The 9,824-nt window shown below is 42.0% G+C and overlaps 1 long non-coding RNA gene across 1 annotated transcript; it reads right to left on the reverse strand.

Moving 5' to 3' along the window:
- Positions 1 to 699: 699 nt before the first annotated feature.
- Positions 700 to 8,876, reverse strand: LOC110358610 (uncharacterized). The gene is made up of 4 exons (XR_010467120.1): positions 8,306 to 8,876; positions 7,652 to 7,792; positions 1,469 to 1,570; positions 700 to 910 (listed from the first exon to the last, which is right to left on the reverse strand). It is a non-coding gene; the product is annotated as an uncharacterized LOC110358610 (long non-coding RNA).
- Positions 8,877 to 9,824: the final 948 nt, after the last annotated feature.

Consider the following 9,824-nt stretch of genomic DNA (forward strand, 5'->3'; position numbering starts at 1 on the left):
TGCAGGAGCACAAACTTCTTGGGGATCTTCCCTTTCTCCCTGCTGGGGAATGGAAGACTATGTTCAAAGAGGCTCCAGGGGACAAAAGCAGCAATTATGATTTTGATGTGGTCTCTGACATCTTTGCCACCTTTCAGCAGCTGCCAAGACGCAACTTCTCCAGTAATTACTGGAGTCTGCCTTTTTGATTAGGCTATATTTAACACTTTGTCAAGGACACACAGGCCTTGGGATGGGTGGTTATGTGTGCTGCAGTATGCCCTTGATTATGATTAATACACACCTACTAAATACATGAGCAATATAAGGACAAGCAAGCAGTCTTCTTCAGCTTCCTCTGTTCCATACCATAAGACTTGTTTCCTGCTTTAAGAAACAGTTTTATTGTTCTCTTCACCTTTTTAAACACTTGTGTAGCAGCTCCTTCTACCTCTAATCTTTTTTGAAAACAAAATCATGAGCCAGTCTTATACAAGCTACAAGAACATTGAATTATTGGGTTCTCCTCTGGCCTCTGATCTCAGCCAAATCATTGCATTAAAGCTAAATACCCAGTTTGCAAAGCAGGTAGCCAAGTCACAGCGCTCCTCAATTAATAAAGGGTTTCCACAGAGTGACAGCTAGCACAATATTTGTCATCTGCTTTGTTGTTACCCACTGGCACATCCAGCCTCAATTAGACAAGTACAAGTCAGCACATTAGCTGCAACAGTGCTTCTTTTATTTTGACTCTCTCATGTCTGCAATCACAGCACAACACCTCAAACTTGTGGGTGCAAATTTACCCTGCAGCAGTCCCACCAGGTCCTGTCAGTTTGGGCCTGCTCTAATTAACCTGTGTGCAAACATCTTCATTTCCACAGCATCCAGAACAAGAGACAGAGGTCACTCCGCACTGAGATCTGCTTTCCTGCGTTTTAAGCAACAGATTAATAACTTCTTCATTTCTGCGTAATCTTTGCTTTGCATAATGCTTTAAAAGTGCATTGCATTTCTACTGGTGATCGCTTTCACACAACACACTGCATGTGGGCACACTAAAAGTGCACGGCCTGGGCACACTAAAAGTGCACGGCCTGGGCACACTAAAAGTGCACGGCCTGGGCACACAGGCTGCTTCTCCACATAAAGATATGGGTTTTTTTTACAAGGGCCAAAGAAGTCCCAGCCCATATCCTACTTGTACATAAGTCTCCAAGGTGTGTCTGAGGTTAACAATTCTCCAAGAGGCTTGTGCTCATATGCAACTACCCCAAACAGTTTGGTAGATACTGGTAATTTTCACTCCCCAGTCACAGACTCCTTCAATGTTTGCCCATTTCTCTTTTTTACATTAAATACTCATATCTGTAAACTGCTACTCAGTCTGGCCCTTATCACCACAGAAGAAAAAGAAAAAGCCCCATATCTTCTGCCTGCTGAGCCTCACACACCCTCGCTTGCGAGAGCGAAGCAAACTTTTCTTCACCTTATTTCTATGCAGCGGTGTCAAAGGGGCTTCTGCTGAGAATGACAAACCAGCCGACAAATCACTTGGGAATCTTCGACACTCAATTTGCTCCAGCTCTGCCTGGCAAACAAGAGACAGGAGGCACATATACATTACTACTGATTAGTCTGTGTCTCCAGTATCAGCAGCCACGCACACAGGCTGACCGTAACTTTAAATATTGATAACCAAACTCATATATCATAGGCCTGGGAGAGTGACAGTTTCAGTGCATAACAGCAAAGGCTTTCTACAATAATCAAATACTCAATAATTCATGAAAATATATCCCCCCCTCAAATCAAATTGGAAGCTATTTTGTGTAATATATTATTTAAAATTCAATATTATAATGCACACAACTTCTGCTCCTACCACAGAGGACCATTTCAAAATATGATTATGTGCAGACTCTATTTAAAAGTGACAATTTTGCTTTTCATTTGTTTAACAGCTTAAATGGAAGAGCTCAACTGGAACTAAGTCATCTGACAATGAAACCAAAGCAGACATAAGCAACTTTGCAAACTTCATGACAACTAGAAATAAGTATGAATCTTCCTCATTGGTAACGCAGATGAATTCCTCACTCTGGTGCTCACCTTTACAATTTTTTTCAATGCTTAGTGAAAGGAAATATTCTGCAAAACAGTCTGACAAACATTTTCACAGTTCTGCTAGTCTGTCACCCTGGGCTGGTCAAATAGTGAGGCAAAAAATATGTTTACTTGTGTTCCAGAGACTCTTGCATAGAAAACAACTTTGGCTCTGCATCTGTTTATTCCTGTTGGAAAAAACATTTGTGTAAGGGAAAGTTGCCTGGCGTAAAGTGCCAAGAGAGGAGGTTTTTTGCCCTTGTAAACAGAATGCACTGGAGCATAAAATACAATCAAGATTTGTGACAAAATTCATCCTGGGCAGACGTCACTCCTCAGAGGCGATGGGGTGAAGTGGCAGCGGGTGATTGAGGGGACCAATCTCACCAAGTGATGGCAGAGGGACCCGACTCCAAGCACACAGGCCAGCTTTGAAGGATAAAACTATTCTACAAAGAGGAAAACCTTAGGCTGTTAATGTTCACAAGTACAGTCCGCAGGAGCTGGGTGTCAAACAGTTGCCAGCTCTCCAGTCAGCTTGAATGTCAATATTTTCTTGTACATCTATTGCAGATTTAATTTTTATTTTGTTCTCTCGCAAACAGGGGTTTCTAATGAAAGCAGAGTTGACGAAACAAACACTCAGTTCTCTCAAGTTATTAACCTGCAGGCAAAAAGATGCTGTCTTGAATTTTCTTTTCCCATTTGTTGCTTTTTATTGACTCATTTCCACTCATTTGGCCACCTTTGATATTTTATATCCTTTTGCTCATTTTATTCTTTCTGCCCTGCAATCCCAAATCAGAACAAATTCTGAGTCCCATGCTGTCTCCTTTCTGCAGCTGAGCAGGGCTGTGCCTCCCACAGGCAACGCAATAAAAATCAAACTTGGCCAGATCCTTTCACCACTGCCTGGGAAAAGGGGCTGAAGCGCTAGATCATCTGTGCCTGTTCACATCCTTCAAATTTTCAAGAGTTTCTGAATTAACATCTACCAGTATCCCAACTGAGGGCACTGCTCTCATGCACAGCAAGAGTCCAAACTGGTGTCCTAGGACCAGTCCTGCCAGACACTACAGAAGTGTTAAGTGTTTGCTTGCACCAAGAATACTCACTTCTGCTTCACTCTAGTTAGTGGTTTCCTATAGTCCACGTGTCATCAGAAATCAATAATTTAAAATACACTGGCTTGACCTTTAGTTTTGCTTCACCCCTGCCCTCAGAGGTTCTCAGTCTTGTATCAGAGATGCCTGATGCTTTGCAACTGACACATTCCAGCATCATGTTAATGCCCAGCAGCAAACAGAGAAGGCACAGAGGGGTCATAGTGCTCACTTAAAGGACTATTTTCATAGCAGCTAAAGACACTTAATATGTTAAGCCTAAAAGATTAAGAGGTGATGCCATGACAGTGAATGAAGATTCATAATAGGAAAATATCAGGTGTGAAAGAACTTCTCTGGCAGAAAAAAGGCAAAACAGAAATAGTGACTTGAAGTTAAAACCTCAAATTCCCGACAAAAATAAGTCATGTTTAAAGAAGATATGAATCATCACCTGTTTCAGAAAAGGGATGAGCTATTCAATACTCTGATTTCCCTGTGGATGCTTTGACAGCAGCGGTGACTTACTAGGGAGGAAAGGCAGAGAGGAAATATCAGGAAAACACATTCCTGTGAAAAGATACTACAAGTTTGAGTCATATTTTGGAGGTTAGAGTGGTTCACATGAACATGCAGGCAATGCGATTTTTATCAATGAACCACGAGACTTCTCATGCTCCATTCAACAGCTGCCTCTGGGTTTGCCACATGAACTACAGGCTGAATTTCCTGCCATCACACTTGCTAAATGACCCAAAGTATGGCAAACACAAAGTGCCATAACCACGAGCATTTTTCATACAACTGTCCATTGCAACAGGACTTTGCAGAGACATGCGTGTGCTTAGAAATACAAGAATGGGCAACTTTTCTTCTGCAGAGCTCCTAAGACCTAGGAAATGCCAATAGATAAATATGAATAGGAATTAAGAATCTTGTTCTTTATAGCAAAGTCCACAAAACACAACTCTAAAGAAGGGGCTGTAGATGTGGCAATGCATTTGCACATGTCCTGTGCCCAACCAGGCTGAAACAGCTGGGAAGAGACAGTCAATTTGGGTACCAATATCACCCTGGATGATGGCCTTGGCTCTGAAAGGCTGACCACAGATGCCTCTTCATGCCTGAAACAGGCTTCTTTTGGGAAAAATGGAATCTGCAAAGTCACCCTGTGGGATGTTGAAATCCTTCAGCGTGATATGGCACTTCAGTATATATACAGGCATTCACACATGGCTGCATCTCACTTTTAAATGTCTCTCAAGAGTTGTATATTAAGCAGAAGACAGATCTTTCCAGGAAGTAACACAGTTGGCAGCCTTTTGTCTCTATTTTTTAAAGTAATTTATGAAAGAACAAAAGTAACAGAGTCAATTTACAAAAGGCTGCAGTCTGGACTTTGATAGATGAACAGATCTACTAACAAAACCTCTCACTTTTCACTAAGCACTCCATCTTCTTATCTGCTAATCCTGGTGAGGAAAAAATAAGAAAAGGCAGGCAGCTGAGCAGGGGAAAGACCCAGGTAACATTGAAACAGTGAATAATCAACCAAAGGGAGAGATCAACCTCCCTGTTTTTTCCAGATCCAACCAGATAATCAGCTACACATTTCCTCTCGCATTGTGCTCTCCTTTCAGGAGGGGCTGAGTAAGATGACAGTGATTGACACTACAACCTGTTGAAAAAGTCCCTCTTTGGCAATCAAGGACCTTGTACTGGGGAGTAATAACACTTCCAGCAGTAATGTCAAGGAGGTGATAGCAAATAACAGCATTTTTCCCAGCTGGTTGTGTAGACCTGCTCTCAGGCAACATGTAGGTTTGTTTCTGAGAATATTTGAGTTACACCTGAATTGATTCCTGATGAAGGAACCTCAGCCATGAGCATACTGTAAACTAGAACTTAAAGAATTAATTAAGGAAAATGCCCTTTCACTTCCAGAAATGTGTTGAGGACACCTAGGCACTCCCCCTGAAAGTTTTGCAGGGTATTCCAAGTGCAGGCTGGGATGGGTTAACATCTGTTGGTACACATGGATAAGAACACGGTCCTTTCAGTGCTATGGATTCACCTGCCACTCTGGATGTGATGCCCACAATCCCAGCTCCACCAGCTCTTGTCTTTCTGCATCCTAAGCAGAGCTCCTGCCCACCACACAACTAGAGATCCTCACACTGATCTCTCATGCCATATTTTTTAAACACACTCCTCATTTCTCTTTGAAGTTTAAAGTGAAATGTAACTTCCAAGCCTCAGCATTTATTTTGTCCAGTGAATTTCTTGATTTGTGAGAAGTGCCATAGGAGGGGAACCAACACTTTTGTGCTTCTTCTGTTCTTGTCCCTCAAGTACAACCTTCCTCTCCTAAACTGGAAGTTGTAACCCATTAGTCTTTAATGCAGAAAAAAACCCAAAACAAAACAAAAAAACCCCAACCAAATGGTATAGACTTGAAAGGAAAGCAAGTGGAAAAACAATAATTACATTCTCCTGACTTCAAGTAGGTTTACTGCAAGTTCTGCTGGAGTTCCTCACAAGCATTACTAGCACCAGCAGACACATAACAAGCAAAACAAATACATATCTAATTGGAAAAAGAATCTGCTTGATATGGGCCTCATGTATTGCTGTAGCAAAACTGTGTGCATTTCCTTGTACAGTAAATCCATTATATCAGCACACTAAGACAGAAGAATCTTATGCGAGACTGAGTGGAATGAACTTTAAGCAAAATATGAGCTCCTTGAGCAAAACATGCAATGCATGTGAAAACAGATTAAAAGAAAGCAGTCACTCAAATGTCAAATGACCACAGTTCTGCTCCTGCTGTCACAGTGACTGTTTCCTAAGCTCAGGTCTGCAGATCCCCTCATTGATCTTTTTCCTAAAGCCCCAGCTCCTGGAGTCATCTGATGACACAAGAATCACCTGTCAAATCAAATTCCACCTTCTCAGGGAGAACAAAAAGCTTGGAAAAAAATATCAAAAGACTCAAAAATAAAAAAAGCAGTTTATAAAATGGATTATTTTTGAGCCTGCCCTGAAGAATGTTGCCTCCCTCCTGCTGTGAACAGTAGAGGCAAGCGAACGCCCAGCGCTGTTGCATCACAACATCCCGACAGTCCTTGCTCCTTCCCCGAATCCTACCTGGGCTCTAGGATCTGCAGCACAGCTTTCCCTCTTCCTTGCTCTGCACCACATCACTGCACACAACTCCCTGCATTCCCTCCCCCGGCTCTGCACAACTCCTCTGCACTGCAGCATTACCAGAAACCCCATTTCCCAGCTCTTTTCCTGCTGCAGCATCACAGCCCACACTGCTCTGCTGCAGCAGCTCCACAGCCTCCCTGGTCTCCACAGCTCTGCTCAAGGCTTCAGCTTTTCACTGCGGCACTGCAGAAATCCTCTGGCTCCGCCACCTCCCTCCAGTGCTCTGTGGCACAGCCCAACCCTGGAGCACCAAATCTCACATTTTCCCCCTCTGTTCTCTTCATTCAAACCAGGCTGCACCACCACTAAATCATCCCCCAGGTCAAAATTTAATACCAGGCTGCAACATTGCTGAAGCATCCCCCAGCTTTTTTTCTGACCATCTTTTATGCTCTTTAATCCACACCTATGGTGTTACAAGGATTCCCCTCCTACCCCAATACACCCCTCATCCTCAGCCAGATCTTGCTTTGCAATCCCATAAACCACATTGAACCCTCCATCACTCGAGCACAGCTTTATAATCTCTATATTTGTGCAGAAGCCTACATTCACCGCTCAGGGACAATATCAGAGCATGCTTGGCAAGTACAGACTGTTTGGAGAGTCATCCTGGATTTACTAAAGGGAGATCATGCCTAACAAACTTGATTAATTTCTTTGAGGCAGTGACAATGACAAGGGACAGGGTGAAGAAGTAAACCATAATTCAGTTGGACTTCAAGAGCCTTTTGATACAGTACCACATAAAAGGCTAATTTATAAGGTTAATATGTACGGTATTGATAGCAAAAATACTTAGCCAAGTAAACATTTTTTTTTTCTTTTAATTACCCTGCAAAGAAAGTAGGAGGCAAAGAAACAGTGGCTGATCACAAGAAGGGCAAAAGGAAATTATTACAGGAACAAGTATTTGCACCCTCACACCCCTGTCTTACAGGCACTTTTCTTCCAGTACCTTCTAAGAAGCTTCTATATTCACCTTAGAAGCTGCTTATTTTGGTGACCAAACATCACAAAGGGTCAAATTGCATCCTTATTGTGCCTCTAAAGGACATCTACCACAATACAATTTATAGCTGCATACTGCTTAATGGCACTTGATACAGGGTACCATGGGAGATGAACTGGTGCTGTTACAAGCACTCAGGCTAGTCAGATACAGAGAGGATGTTTAAACATAAAGCCAAGAACAAAAAGCAAGGCTCAGGAGTCAGAATACAGCTTCAGGTCTACCAAGGCAATCATACCTGTTTTGTTGCTCCACAGCTCGCTGCCACCATCAGCTCATCTTCCTCCAGCCATTATCAGAGGTTGGTGATCACAACATCAGAGCAGTTTCCCTGGCCTTCACCTGCAGCCCATGCTCTTCTTGGACATTAAAGCATCATCTGAAAAATTAAGGTCACCCTTCAGATTCAGAAGCTGCAATAGAGGAAGGTACTTCCCTTTTCACACGGTTTAGCTGCAGGTGCAAGCAGTTGCAAGACCTCTTGCAGGTCCCTCCATGGAGCCCTGCACCACCCTCCAGCTTCTTCTCAAATTGGAGACTACAGCCTGACCACTGCTCCCTCCTGCCAGCACCGCCAGTGCTTCCCTCTTTTCCCAGAAAAAAAAGCACATCTGTTTTCAGTAAATGCTGTAAATTAGTTAATGTTTGTAAAGTGCTCTGATCATGTGAAGTGCTATATAATTACTACATATTATCAATATAATTTGGCTAGATTGTGCCACAGCCGCCTCCTCTCTTCATGACTGTTTTGAAAGGGTTTTCTTAAACATCAGGTTTTGGGGTAGGGACATAGTGTGCCAACTACCTCAAAACAGTCTTGACCCTTCTCAAAGAGCCCCAGAAAATAAATAAACCACAGCACTGATGCACATCTCTGGAGTCATACACCTACATTTCTATCCGGAAGCAGACTGGGGGGGAGGAGCAGCTGCATTTTGGGAAGTGCTAACAGTCCACAGATAAGGAACCCAAGGAACAGGTAGCAGTTACTAAAAGTATCCTGAATTCTAAGAAAAACTAGTGATGGGCTCAGAACAAAGACTAGTAAAGTACTTAGTCTAACATCACTGTTTAAAGGAGTTATCTATTGAGACAGTAACAAATCTCTGTTCATCTTACTATATGCCCTACACTCTTCACTTAAGATAAAAAAAAATAAGAAGAAACATGAGCTGCTTCTCCTGGCTGCCAAGCATCTTCTTCTATGGAATCCCTTATTTTTAATGGCCTTAAAATGCAAAGCCTATACTAAGCACTTAATATTTCCAGGCTAAAACCTGAGAAAGAAAACAGATGATTTAGCAAAAGAAAAATAAAATTAATAACAACAAGCCTCATCTGCCCTAAATGATACAAAAACAGCTTTAACAAGGCCTTAAAAATCCACCGTTTGTAGAAAACAGACCCCCAAAACAAAAAAAAATTAACAAACACTAAATCAAAAAGAACAGACAAAGGACACAGCTACTCCCTACCCCTTCAGCATAAAGACTTTATGTGAGAATGCTGCCCATCCCACCGGAATTTAAAGGGCTGACAACGAGGTGTCTGCTGGGAGTTGCTGCCCCCCAAAAATGCATCAACAAGGGGCAGCTGTTTTCCTTACTGGGAGCAGCAGTTTTCCTTACTGGGAGCAGCTGTTTTCCTTACTGGGAGCAGCTGTTTTCCTTATTGGGAGCAGTGCATGGCTGGTGGGAGGTCAGGCTCGCTCCTTGCAATTGATGCAGGGTGGAAAGTAGTTATCCATCCTCGTTAGGTGATCTCTTGTGTAGGCAGTTTATATAGGCTATTATTAGCATTTGCTAGTGGAAAGTTCTATAATGGTATTCTAGGCAGGTTATTATTTGAAAACTAGGTTAGTAATTCTTGTAGTCTAGGGTATAAGTAATGCTATCAAGAAACATAATAGTAAATGTGCATTAGCTGTTTTCTGTAGTGGTTTTGATACTGTTAATATGGTGTAAGGCTAGTCTTAGATGTGTGGTTAGAAATAAAGCTTAAAGTACTTCAGTATACTGAGCCTTCATGAACCAGGAAAATAACTTTGTTTAAAGGTGCATTCTACTTCTCTTTCTCATTCCTAGGACAAATAATCTAACTTCAGGGGAGAAATTCCCAACAGATCTGTCAAACTGCTGAAGAAGTAAAATGGTGGAAATATTTGGGCTGTGACAAGATGTATTTAAAATTGCTGAAGTGAGGAAAAGAAAAAAATGTTACTAGAATATGAGATCTTTTTAAAAGTGAAAACTATCAGACTATGAAAAGGTGTGACTGGAAAACTAGGAGACTTCTGGAATGCATAAAATCCTTTACAAAGCATTACAAATACTTGCTAACACTTCCTTGAGTTGGTGCCTTCTAGAAGCAGCATCTCAGAAAAATATTTTCTAACAGGTTCTGTATTTGTT

Source organism: Columba livia, chromosome 19, assembly GCF_036013475.1.
Source record: "Columba livia isolate bColLiv1 breed racing homer chromosome 19, bColLiv1.pat.W.v2, whole genome shotgun sequence".
NCBI lineage: Eukaryota > Metazoa > Chordata > Aves > Columbiformes > Columbidae > Columba > Columba livia.